The 13,736-nt window shown below is 53.6% G+C and overlaps 1 protein-coding gene across 2 annotated transcripts in view; it reads right to left on the bottom strand.

The window, feature by feature from the left end:
- TBCD (tubulin folding cofactor D) overlaps positions 1 to 13,736 on the bottom strand; it is a 164,850-nt gene that overhangs the window by 70,251 nt on the left and 80,863 nt on the right. The window lies entirely within an intron of this gene.

Below are 13,736 nucleotides of genomic sequence, written 5' to 3'. Positions count from 1 at the left end.
CTGTGTTAATTTTAGGGATAACCAACATACGTTTAATTATCTAAAATATCTGCACTGTACAAAGTAATCTGAAGTACATAACAGATTATCCTTCTGGTTCCATTTGAAAATGAGTAATTTAATAATACTGCTCATGTGATTTTTGATGTAAAATATGAGAGAATTTTAAGATACATGGTAAGAGTCTTAGAATGTTTAAAGGAGCTAAAATTTTAGCATATTTATCTGTTAAATTTACCAGATTCATGTATTTCAAGTACTTGGGGAAGAGTTCACTTATTAAGACACGTAAACTATTTAAACAGAAAATAAAGTACCATGTGTTATAGTCATGTACAGGGCTTTAAAAAATATGAGAATCTGATTAATGTTATAAATGAACTAGTTTTTTATAAGCCTCTTAGGGGCACCTAGGTGGCTCAGTGGGTTAAGCATCTGATTCTTGATTTCAGCTCAGGTCATGATCCCGGGGTCGTGGGATGGAGCCCCACGTCAGGCTCTACGCTGAACGTGGAGCCTGCTTGGGATTCTCTTCTCTCTCCCTCCCTCTGCCCCCTCCCTACTCTCGTGCCCCCTACTAAAAAAACAAAAACAAAAACAAAACTCTTAAACTAACGGGAAAATATGATAGAAAAAAACTAAAAAAATGTTTAATTTGCAATTCAGACGATATAAGTTTTTTTAGAAGTCACTATAAATGAGATTTTCGAAAGATACTCCGAAAGTCCCAATTTACTAATCTAAAACCAACAACGATGCTGCCATAAAGCACGCAGACAGCTCACCCTGGTGTTTAGAAAGTATGAAAAGTGGAAACAAGTGAACATCTGTTCTCAGAGAAGACGGAGTGACCATGTGTCCCCGCCCCCAGCACTGGTGGCGCTCGGGCAGAACTGCTTCGCAGTACCTGACGCCTGACGCCGTAGGATGGGCAGGGGAAGGCCAGAGGCCACGGCCCACACCCTTGAGGGACGCATCAGCTGCAGGTTGCCGTGGGGAGCGCGCCCGCGGCCAGGGCCTCCCGCGCTCCAGCAGCCTGACACCCCCGGCCGCATGGCGCGGACACGGCAGCTTCCCACACCGGGCAGGTGTCTGCCGCAGACAAGCACCACGCATTTGCCCAAAACAGGAACGGCCGACCAGGACGACGACGACGACCAACCACTGACACAACAAAGAACAAAGCTAAAAGCCAGCACACCGAGTGACCAGAAGGCAGGACAAGAGGGGCCAGCCTCAGCCCCCACCGTGCATGTGTGTGCCAGGGCCGCCCCGGGACACAAGCGCCCATCACTAGCACCTCACCGTGCACTTCACACCCTCCAGTCTGTTTAGCCAGACGAGCACCGTTACATGCACGCGATCTGAGAAGACATTCCAGGTAGGATTCAAGAAAAATGAAGCAGCAATTACCCAAATGTGCAACTATCATCCTAGAAATTATCTTCCAGGAAAACATACCTAGAAATAGCCTTGGGCAAAAAAAAAAAAAAAAAATCAAAAGAAACAACAGAAGGACTGTGAATATCAAACACAAATCTCCCCTCTGCCTTTTTGCATCTAAGGACTTTGATTCCATATAAATAGCAACAAAAAGTAGATTTGATTGTGTACAATTTTTAAAAAAAATTTTGTTTAACGTTTTTATTTATTTTTGAGACAGAGAGACAGAGCATGAACGGGGGAGGGTCAGAGAGAGAGGGAGACACAGAATCCATAGCAGGCTCCAGGCTCTGAACTGACAGCACAGAGCCCGACGCAGGGCTCGAACTCACGGACCACGAGATCATGACCTGAGCCAAAGTCGGACGCTTAACCGACTGAGCCACCCAGGTGGCCCTTTGTACAATTTTTATATACATATGATTATTTTTAATCAGATTGTAAAATGTTAAGATAAATTTACTTAAAGTTACGTAAGCAGACTCCAAAATAAGTTATCAAAACATAGAAAGCTCAAAGACACGGTGCTCTAGGTCACACATTTCCTCCCAGGATGGGGCCAAGCAAGGCGCCTCCACCCACCGTCCCATGGAGCACAGGGTGTTCCGGGGCACCCACGCCCAGCACACGGAGGAAACCGCAGCTGGGACGGGCCTCCCCTCCTCTGTGCATGCCGAGGACCCCAAACCTTGGAGCCCACCCTCTTGCCGAGTTCTCGTTTCCTCAACTGAGCAGCAGCAGGACGCCCTTCCTGGGACACGCCCCACATGCCACAGCGTCTGAAACTGGGCCAGAGGCCACACACACCATTTTCTGGGGCACAGTTCACAGCACGGTGGTCACCCCAGGGTCACCCACCCTTGCCTCCCCATCGAGCTAAGGCCTGCTCTCCCCACCACTGCCACCCCTCACCCCAGCTTCTTCTCGCCCAGCCCCTCCGTCACTGCCACACCGCCCCTGGCTCTCAGGGCGGGTCTGTCCGACGACTCCCACCCAAGTGGCTCCTGGGGTTCCCTCTCGAGAGGCCCCAGCACCCCCACACGTTGCATCTCTCCAGGCCACACCACAGTGCTGCAGCGGCCCTGGAGCCTTCTCCATGCCAGGCAAACTTCGCTGGGCGGGAGCCTCTGAAGGTGACAACGGTCTGCCTTCGTCATCCAGCACACCAGAAACTAAGCTCCATTTTCCGGAAGAACACCTATCAGTCCTCGTGAATGTCTAACGAGACCTCCAGTAAGACTCACAGGGCAGATACAAATGCCACAGCAAGCGAGAAGGCGCCATCATAGCCGCTGTACATGAAGGGGTTAAATCTTAGTGATTTTTTACTTTTTGTCTGAACTTGAACTAAACCACCTCTGCAATGCTTCAGACTGGTCATCAGCAGTTCTACTGGAAATTCCACACCACCTGGAACTACTCCTCATCTTCCAGTGTCGTTCATATTCACTTTCCACACTCACAGGACAGCCCATTCGCAGCCCAATGGATGTCACAACTAATAGGCTGTGGCACCTTTAGGAGGAAAGCATCCTATAAACACAGTATCACTGCTACGCCAGGGCCCCTAAGACCGTTACTGTAACTCAGCTGCCCAGACAGCTCTGGGTAAGACCGTTCAGCAATTCTATAGCCTGAGGGGAATCTGGGTGCTAACTGCTGAGTCCCAATTTATCGGTCCACTGGACAAAATCAATTTCAAGACAGACAACCATGAGTGACAGCGGCCCATGCTGCGGATGTCGGCTTCAGGTAGGCATCACACCCGCCACCAACCACACTGAGAATGCTCAGTGCAACCGGTGAGAAGCCTGCTTCCATATGTACACAGCCCCCACCCCAGGCCTACGCGCCCCTGAGGTCACTCCCATCATACCCGCAGAACCTGACTCCGGGTCAGGGAACCCAGTGGTCTGTTCCCAAGAGGGAGACGGTTTTCCAAAGCGTTGCCTTGTTGGCCAGTGAAGTCAGTCAGCCATGAGGAAAAGGACACACAAATTGCTGGTTTGTATTCCACTAACGGACCTCCACCACCACTCACACACAGACCTTGCCACAGTTTGACCAACATTTATTGCTGGGCAAATTGACAGCCTAGTGGGTCCAACCTTTGTCCATGTGGCCCGCTGTCTCCAGGAGTGGAAAAAGGTCAGCCTCTGAGCACTAGCCTGCAGGCTGAGCCCTTCAGGACAAGGGTACCAGACCAGTGGGGAACACGGGCCATGGTGACCCCCGGACACACACCCTGACTTTATCCCCAGCACCCACGCGTGCCCATGTGCTGGGTCTGACAACGGGCAGGCGCTAGGCTTCGTCCTCCCACAGAAACAGGTCAGAGAAGGAGAGGCCCACGCCGCCCACCAGCCACACCCACCCACATGGCCACCCGGCCAAGCTCCACCCAAGTCCTTGGCACAAATGCCCTCGACGTCTTGAACCTGTCATTTTCCTCGGAGGCCTCTGATGACCCCTCCACTGACACCGGCAACAGACATCAGCAGCTGACCCTCCAGGGCAGGTGAAGAAGTGGCTGCCTGGACCGACACAGGCCTCACTACTGGACAGGGTCCCAGAGAAGACAGTGGGGACGCTCCCCTCACGGGCGCCACAAGGGAATCTGACTTACAGAAAGTAAAGCAGCTCAGAGGAGGAAAAGGGACACGGTGGATTTAACAAGAAAACTGAAACTCGGGCCTGTCAGCTCTGATTCATGCCATGTTGACAGCAACCTGAGGGGGAAAGGGGCTGGCGGGACCACCGCGGCCACCAGGCCTGGCCCTCTCCAGCCTCTGCTGTAGGAGGGCCTGGAGGACAAGACACAGCAGCCGTGCAGGCCACCGGGAACAACCACAAAGCCTGGGGTGGGGGGTAGTACCTATGGAGTAGAAACAGCTGTTAACCCCAAACCTGTATAAGAAGTCATTATCAGAGAAACAGTTCAAAAACTAACGACTCTTTCCAGATTCAACAGGTTTAAAATAAGGAAACTCTTCACTAGCTTTGAACAAAAACCTTTCTCATGGTTCCAATTACACACTGCAAATGCATGTCAAATATATAAGATTCCCCAGAGGGCTTCCTTTTGGCAACCCAGAGTCCAGAAATGTAATTTAAATACCCTTCTCTCTAGACAGCATGTCATTTGTCTAACGCCAAGTGCCTAAGGACAAAGCAGCCTCCAGGTGAGAGAAATGACTTAACCCCCAGAGTGCCACAGCTCCGCCACCCAGCTTGCGAGGTGCGCACCCAGGGGCAGGAGGGACCCGGGCATTCTTTGCAGAGGTAGAAACAGTCCATAAAAGAAACCGTGATACAGCCAGCACAGAAGCTACGTCTTTTGGTAAGTCACGAATTATTCTAATTTAAAGAACAAAGTTGTCACTGAAGGCATTCACGGTATGGATGGAGTCTCCAGGAGGCACTGGGACAACACACCCCCTCCCCGCCCCCCGGCCCGGTGGTGTGGGGCTGCACCTCCAGGGACGCAGGGGCGGAGTCACCCAGGATGCCCCAGAGCACACAACAGGGCTGCACGTGGAGCCACACTCAGACCCAGGGACAGCACTGGCTTCCCAGGAGCGGGTGTGGCCACCACCACAGAACTGCCATTTCAGTCACCAGTACAAATAGCCATCATACCTCCCTCAAAAATGTGGCCCAACTTGCTCAGGGGGAAAAAAAAAAAAAACAGTGTTGAATTTGCTAGGGGGCAAGAGGAAATGATGGACAGAATATCTAGTTCTATAGACATTTTGGTTTCCAGTTCCCATAGGACATTTTGAAAAGTGTCCCAAAGGCCCTTAGCTGGCCTGCAGCAGCAGTGGCCACTCCAGACAGAGGAGAAGTACAGGCTTCTGTGCTGGCCTTCCCTTAGAGGATGAGGGACCCCACCAACACTGGGAGACCTATATCATCCCGAGCTGCTGGGGTGGGCCTCTGGCCCGTGCAGCACCTGGACCCACTGTCCCCTGCCCCAGTGGACTCCCTTTCCACGGAGAAGTCGCACAGCCATGAAGGCCCTTAAAACCCTCCCAAGCGCCTTCCCTATGGACAAGACCCCGCCTACCACTGCCCTCGGTGCCGTGGCCGAGAGCCAAGGTGCATGTGAGTTCCCACCATACGTGTTCTTTAAATCAGAATAATTCGTGACTACCAAAAGAGGTAGCTTCTGCACTGGTTGTATCACGGTTTATTTTCTGGACTAATGTTTCTACCTCTGCAAGTTCACAGTCCAGGCTGGGTGGCCACCACTACAACACACATCAGCCACAAGAGAAATGCATCGCAGGAGAGAGGGAAGGAGCCCACGGTCATACCTGGGGGCAAGGACTCCTGAAACGCCTAATGTGACTACAAAGCAAGACTGAGGCAAAGGACAAGTGGCATCTACCCTTCCACTGGACATGGCCCCTTGGTGTCGAGGGCAGCTCCCGCCACACCACCTGCCCGACTCGCAGAGCTGGGCTCACCCACCGCATCATTCAGCGGCTTCCCCTGAGAACAGGGACAGTAAGTCAGTGAAAACCACTTACCATATCAAACAGCCAGAGATTCAGATTAAATCTAGGTGGCAGGTAATAAAGAATCTGGGGTGGGGGTGGGGCAGTATCGGGGCTGCTCTCCAGGACACTGACAGCCCAGGTCTGTACTGTCCCCAAACCATCCAAACCACCTGCGGAATCGTTCCTCAGAAAGTGGGGGTAATGACTTGTCTGAAAATCTGAAAACGTTAAAACAAAATACTCTCTCAACTCCCTGAATGCTTCTTTATCTGCTCCATCAGAACCAAGTTGCATAATGTAACACTGTATGTCAACTATATTCCAATAATCACAAAAATAAATAAACTGCAAGAGGTGGATGTACTCCATGACCCAGCGAGCGCACTCTTCAGCATTTATCCGAGACGTGAAGACTTCCCTGCACACAGATGCGCACGGCACCTTGCTCACGATACCAACCCCGGAAACCACGCTCGTGTCCTTCGGCAGGTGAATGTTTCACCACCGGGCACGGCCTGCCGAGGACTACCACGCACCAGGGGAAAGGAACAGACCGGCAATACTCGCCACACCTGATGCACCTCAGGAAATCCTGCTAAGAAAGCCAACCTCACACGAGGCAGACGGAGGGCTCCCCGTGGGCTACACCGCCGAGCCGACACGCTATGGAACTGCGGCATCTGGCGGCTCCGGGGGTGGCGGCGGCACGGCAGGTCTGCCCGCGACGCGGCAGCCGGGCTCAGGGAGGCACCGGGACACCAAACATGTCTGGGGGAATGTATGAAATGCCCACGCACGGCGACGCCAGAATTTCACGCAGAGAATTGAGGGGACTTGAGAGTAGCACGGCGCCTTCCAGCAGAAAGGCCTCGGTGCCCGTCCCCCACAAATCACGAGAGCCCCGACAAGGCAGCAGCAAGGGGGCAGGCCCAGGCATGTGTTTTAGCCTAAGTTCAAGCTGGAAGGGAACCATGGGGTGAGAGGGCGGAGGCAAGAATGGGGAGCCACGAAAGGGAGCCACGCTCTTCACGTGTGGACCTGTGTTCCTCAAGACACGCCCACGACACACAGGACCCACCAACCAATACAAGTCACCAAAGAAACCCAAAGGGTGAGAGAGCTCAAAATGTTTCTAAGATGAAACCGTAAAACGGCTGAAAGAAAAGGCCAGCAAATGTGGCCTACTCCCAGGCCGGGGAACCAATTTCCAATGGTGCAAGAAATCCGAAGGGAGTGACGGAGGATGTCGTGAAGTGTCGTGACCTCAGCACACCAACACACCAAAGCAAGTAGCAAACGTGAGTGAGTGTGCTGCGATGGCACTTACACGGGGAGAGCCCACACACACCCAAAACTAGGAACACCCCAACTCAGCAGAAAACACAGTGAGCACACCCGATGACCAACAGGAATCCCAACATGCGTACTGACACAGCGGGTGGGGGTCGCAGGCAGAGCGTCTACAGGATGACCCTTGAACTGGCAAGTCGGCTGCGGGGCCTTTGTCCCTGAGGACATGACGCAGGCACCACTCTGTGTGCAAAGCCCTTCATGTGGACTCAGGATGTGACCAAGTAGTGGGGGCCGCCCCCCACTTGGTGCCTCCTGGGAGGTGTCCCCAAGGTGTCCTGAGCACCTGCGCTGGTGCAACCACTGTTTGTAACAATAGAAATAAACCCCTGCTGATGGGAATGGAGGGTTGAACCACGACGGAGACAACACGCTGCCATCCAAAATATGCCGTCACCACAGGAGAACACTTGGAAGCCCAGCCAAACACCGTACTGTGACTCCAATCCTGATGATGATCGGGACTCTCTGCGCCAGGCCCTTCTCCACCTAACGGGAGGTCAGGACACTGCATCCGCCACAAGACACAGAGTGACAGCCCCTAGTGAGTCCGTGACTGGACCACAAGCATCACACTGAGGGACCACAGCTTGCTCAGGGCCCCTAGGAGCCCAAATACCAACAGTGCTGACTTCTAGCCCTTGGGGTAGAGGCAGGCACTAGGGAGGTATGGCCATGACCGAGAAAACACCATGAAGACTGGATCCCTGACCTCTTTTAGGACCATGGGCCCCTCATCACCTGTGCACCTCTTTCTTCCCCCTGTGATCCCCTGGTTGCCAGGAGGCTTGACAAAGTGGCTGCAGAGTAAATGCCACTTGGATCACTGCGGTGGTTCCCATGAGGCAGGGCAAGAGGGTGCACCTTCCATGGGAACACCTGCCTAGACTGTCATGAACATCTGCCTGCTTCCAAAGAACTCCTCAAGTAACCCCGGGCTCAATGTGGCCTAGATTTTACCATCGTGACGTTGAAAATACAAACTTTCTAGACTTAACTGAAGATATCAGAAGAGTAGTTTTGTTTTTTTAATTTTTTTAGTGTTTATTTTTTTTTGAAAGCACGAGTAGGGGAGGGGCTGAGAGAGAGGGAGACACAGAATCCAAAACAGGCTCCAGGCTCCGGGCTGTCAGCACACAGCCCGACACAGGGCTCGAACCCACGAACCGTGAGACCATGACCTGAGTTGGATGCTTAACTGACTGAGCCCCCCAGGCGCCCCAGAAGAGTGCTTTTTTTAAAAAAGAATTTTCAAATGTCACTTTTTAAGGACTGTACTGTAAAATAACCTAAATGTCTTTTTCCTATTTTAAGAAATAATCCCTTGTTTTTCTTTTTAAAAACCTCAACTGAAATACACCAAGACATTCAGACAGAACATAAGCAAAAGCCCCTCTTTGCTTCTGCACACTGACCCTGAGAGTTCCCACCAGTCGGGCCCCACCAGTGGCACAGCCTGGCCACTTCCCCCGGCAGGGAGTTGTGAGAGGGGACCAGGGCTGCCCGCCAACACACACAGAGGCTTCAGTGCCCAGGGCCCAGAGTACGCAGAACTGTGCCCAGTGGCCTTCTGGTGCCAGGCTGCGCCTCCCCACACATCCTCCCCACCCTCCACCACAGCCACCTCCCACTTGCCCTCTGAGGTTCACACTAGAAGGACGTGTCGCGTGCTGAGGGGGTCCCCAGTTGCAGGCTGGGTGAGTCTGTGCCATCCAACCCGGTAGGGTCCAGAGGTCTCACACGGGTGGGCCCAGCCTTCTCCCCAGATTGGGTGCGATTTCAGAGCAGGGCGCTGCACACCCTGTAACCTCAGGGTCAGAAAACATCACCTTTAGGAGCACAGCTTTCTATGCTGACTGGGCTGTCTGCACTCCTCTCTCCCTGCAAATACCACGTGTCATTCTTCAACTTCACACCACCAACAGGTTCTCAGGCAGCAGTCCTGGCTCTGGCGACGAGAACCACCTCTGATGCTCCAGAATGTAGAGCACGGCTGCTCAGGCCCCTCCTGGAGACACTGGTCTAGGAGGACAGATCGCACTATGGCAAGAAGTCTGGCTCACCAGGTAGCCCTCCACCTCCTAACATCAGTCTGGGATGTTAGTGGCTCACATCCGCCACTGGCAGAACCTTCCAGAGCCTTAATACCCATAACTTTGAGTTAAACCACCTAAAGTCAAAAACACATATATGGAATCTGCGCTCAGATTATTAACAGTAAAATAAATAAGAACCAGAAACAAGCCTTATTCTTTATAATGCAGAGATCCTTTAAGATACACCAAAGAGGGGTGCCTGGGTGGCTCAGTCGGTTAAGCGGCGGACTTTGGCTCAGGTCATGATCTCGCAGTCCGTGAGTTCAAGCCCCGCGTCAGGCTCTGTGCTGACAGCTCAGAGCCTGGAGCCTGTTTCGGATTCTGTGTCTCCCTCTCTCTCTGACCCTCCCCCGTTCATGCTCTGTCTCCCTGCCTCAAAAATAAATAAACGTTGAAAAAAATTTAAAGAAAAAAAGATACATCAAAGACTAACCTGGCAGTTGAGAAGGTGTTAGTGCCAATTGCAGTCTTCACACCTGCACACATCCACGTACAAACGTGAATACAGGGGATACCATCTCTGAGTCACAATGTCACTCTGGGCCCAGTGTGCATATAAGCAACAAGACCCTCCAGTCCAACAGAACCATGGCTGGGACCCCGACACCGGTGCGGGCACCCTGGGTTTCCTAGCTCCCCACCAAGAGAGGTCCCACTTTGCTCAGGGCCCACTTGTAGCCATCGTTTTAAGGCTTCACATCTCTGGTTAGCATTTAGACCCAGCACCTGCCCAAGAGCCCAATCCTCGGGTGTCTCGAGAATGACAGGTGACCATCCCACAGCTGTCTGCAGCCCTGGGGCCCCGTTCTCTGATCCCAGGCCCCTGCATGCGCACACGCCCGGCCTCTCCCCACACACTCTGCTGTCAGTGCGCCATCATGTCCGTCCTGGAGGGACCACACCCAGCTCCACAAGTTCCAAATTAGGGAACTGTGAGCTCTACCAAGGAAGCATTTCTCACAAAGCAACTGGATGACCTGAGGATTTCGATTTCTAAATGCCAAGAATACATGAGACAGCACAACACCTGAGAGCAAAAGTGAGGGTGCCCAAGACCACCACGGCCACATCCACAACCATGAGAAGAGCGTCCACAACTGCCCTGTTGATGGGGCTGCGGCCGTCATGAGGAGGAGATGTCCGTGCATCATTTAGAGCTTAGAGTCTAAACATTGAAGGCCCACATGTCCAAAGGCCATGGGCAGAAAAAGGGTTCAGTGTAAAGGCTGAAAATCCAAAGAGGACGCCACATCCTACTGGCCTGAGGCGCCGTGTTCTACTTCAGAGAAGCTGAGAGCGCCCTGCTGAGAGGCACTGACATCCCCAATTTGCCATAACTGAGGACTCCGGCTCCCGTTCTGACCAGCCCCTGGGGCCTAGCAGTGGCCTTCCTCCCAGCCCAGGCTGTGCACCAGCCCCCCAGGGCTCCCTCCGCAGGAGCTCCCACCTCCCACACCGAGCCTCACCCCCTTGACAGCCGGCTGTGGTCATCGCCAAAGCACAGCACGACAGACTTGCACGCCGTGCAGATGAACAGGGTAACCTACGGGCTGGCCCTCTTGGCCAAGTGGTGAGGCCGGCTCAGAATAAAGAAACTACTTCCACAGTACTGGCTGTCCGGCCGCAGGGAACACAAGCACTACAGGGACGAGTCCGGTGACGGGAGGGCCTCCCGGGAGAGCAGGGAAATACTCTTCCACCAGGCCCTGCTCCCCCTGCACCAGCCCAACCGCCCCAGAAACGGGAGGACTTGAACCCCACACCACCACCAGCTGAGGAATAAGCAAAGAACGGACGAAACTTCCCAGTAGCGACCAGCCAAGACCAGTGGGTTCCGGAGCCGAAGACCCGCCACACGGCCTGCAGTCCTGCTTAAGGGGACTTCAGTCCGGCCAGAACAGGAACCACTAACTGGACCCCCTCAGGAAGAGTCAAGAGGGCCATGGGCCACATCACACACACAGCGGGGAGGCCAATGCGGAAGCACAGGGCAGGGCTGCCCCGCTCACCGTACTTGGGCGTTTGCACAATTCTTAAAAGAGAGTGTGAAGTGTACCTGCTGTAAGAACACGAGGCCTCCCGAGTGCCAGGCCAGGTGACAGACGCCAGCAGAGGTGTCAGCATCTCACGCGGGTGCTCGAGGGATGAGCCTCCCCTGTAGGGAACCCACGACGTCAGATGGCTTCCAGAACCCTGGAAGGGTGGGGGAGGGGCAGCGGAAGGCCCCTCGCCCAGGTAAGAGGCACTGGCCTCATGTTCAAGAACAGATTCATGGGAAACCGTCAGTGTGAGGAACTGTGAAAACCCTGCGTGAGGAACACGTTTGTAGGTTGAATCCTGACAGTGTGACAGTGAACTCACCTGTGAGTCGTCACCGAATGCACACACACGCGGCACTTTGTCAAGCAGTAAAAGGCTTGAGAGCCGCACCTCTGAAAGAGCAGTGGCGTGAAAAGGTGGATGGGGGACCCTAGTGACCTACTGCCCCTCCTCCACCCTGCATCCCCCACCTCAGGCATCAGGAAGCACCTCTGCCCCGGGTCCTTGCCAACCGTCTCTCCAGACAGGACCTGGAGTCGGCTGTGCTCAGGCAGCAGTGCATTGTTTTGTGGAGCAGAGACGAGCCACAGGCAGCGTCCCGACCACGTGACAGGCAGTGACAGGCGAGGGCTCCCTTCTGCTGGCTCACGGATGCACCACACCATCAAAGCACACCACCTTGCACACAGTAGGTACAAAACTGCTTTGAGTGTCTCTCTCATTCTTCCCCCAAAATTCTCCTCTGCAATTTTCTAAACCTGCTTAAACCATTCCTCTTGGAAAGATTTCCCCAATGCTTCGCTCAAGCCTAACTGCCTTGCACATTTCCGTGTAACTGAGGACGACAGAGAGGCACCTCTTTACCTCCCTTTAAAACACACCTAACGTCTGCGATGCCTCAGCTCCCCAAATTTATGCTTACAGAAAACACAGAGTCTACAGCAGTGAAGACAAACCTTCTCCCTCCCTTGCCTACAGGTCATCCAGCCGAAGGAAAATGTGACCTAGGACTTGGTCTGGACCAAGGCCAGTGCCCTGAATACTTACTTGGGAGATGCCACAAGAAGGAAAGGGATGGATACGACCTCAGTCTGGCTCTCACCACTAGACCCTGGGCTACTGGAAATTAAGAAGATCTGGGGCGCCTGGGTGGCTCAGTTGGTTGGGCGTCTGACTTCGGCTCAGGTCACAATCTCACAGCTCGTGGGTTCGAGCCCCGCGTGGGGCTCTGTGCTGACAGCTCAGAGCCTGGAGCCTGCTTCAGATCCTGTGTCTCCCTCTCTCTCTGCCCCTCTCAAAAGTAAAGAAACATTAAAAAAAAAATTCTTTTTAAGAAATTAAGATCTAGTCCCCAAATCTTTAAGTCGCCACGTTAACAAGTGTCCCAAGGAGGGATGGACATAAAGTGGGCAGCTATTTTCCGTCCGGGTGACCCTCCCCTCCCCCAGCCACACTGAGAAGCAGAAAGAGCCTCACCAGACACTCCCAGCTGCCTGTCCCTCCACAAGCGGCTGGGCCACCCCAGCCCTCCCACCGAATGAGGGTCCCAGGTCTGGAGCAGCCACCTGGACGTTCAGAAAGCTCCACAGGTGACTGGTTCCTCTGCCACAGTGCGAACCAGCTGGTTTTAGATGACACTTGTAGAAGTTAATCTAACTCTCGGCTCACCTTGCCACATTAAAAGTAAAACTGAAATGTCTGCTTAGAAACAATCCTCAAATAGAAAATACAACCTTCTAGTTGCATACTCCTTTTAATGTGTTCAGCCCTGAACACCCATACTTGCAGATGTCTTCTGTAAGATCAAATGCCCCGCTCCTCGAGAGTGTCCTCGAAGGCCTCATGCAGGCCGCCAGGGGGATGTGACAGCTGCACCCGCGGCCAGCCTCCCAGAAGGAAAGAGCAGGAGCCCCGACGGACCAGAGGTGGCCCTGCTCCACAGAGCAGCCGGGGGCCCGCGGCGCACATTTCCGCTGAGTCAGGGCTGTCCGTGAGTAGCTGTCACCTTGTCAGCAGCAGGTGATGAGCTGAGCCGCAGCGCCTGGAGCGACGCCACCGAACAGCCACACTGTCCCCACACAGCCCTGGTTTATTAAATTCACACAGCAGAACGCCAACAGTACCCAGGGGAAGCTGTCACACGGGAGAAGTCATGGGCACGAAGCCCCTAGGTGGGAGATGCTCCCCCACCGAGGTCACCGACACCGCATCCTGGCACCCAGGTTCAAGGGCACACCCACCTCTCGTGTCAGAGCCCAGGGACACAGCGACACGGACAAAGGGATGTGCTTATCACAGCACCACC

The sequence above is a fragment of the Lynx canadensis genome, chromosome E1, assembly GCF_007474595.2.
Source record: "Lynx canadensis isolate LIC74 chromosome E1, mLynCan4.pri.v2, whole genome shotgun sequence".
Lineage (NCBI taxonomy): Eukaryota > Metazoa > Chordata > Mammalia > Carnivora > Felidae > Lynx > Lynx canadensis.
Note: the sequence above shows the minus strand (reverse complement) of the source record. Positions and strands in the feature narration are given on the sequence as shown.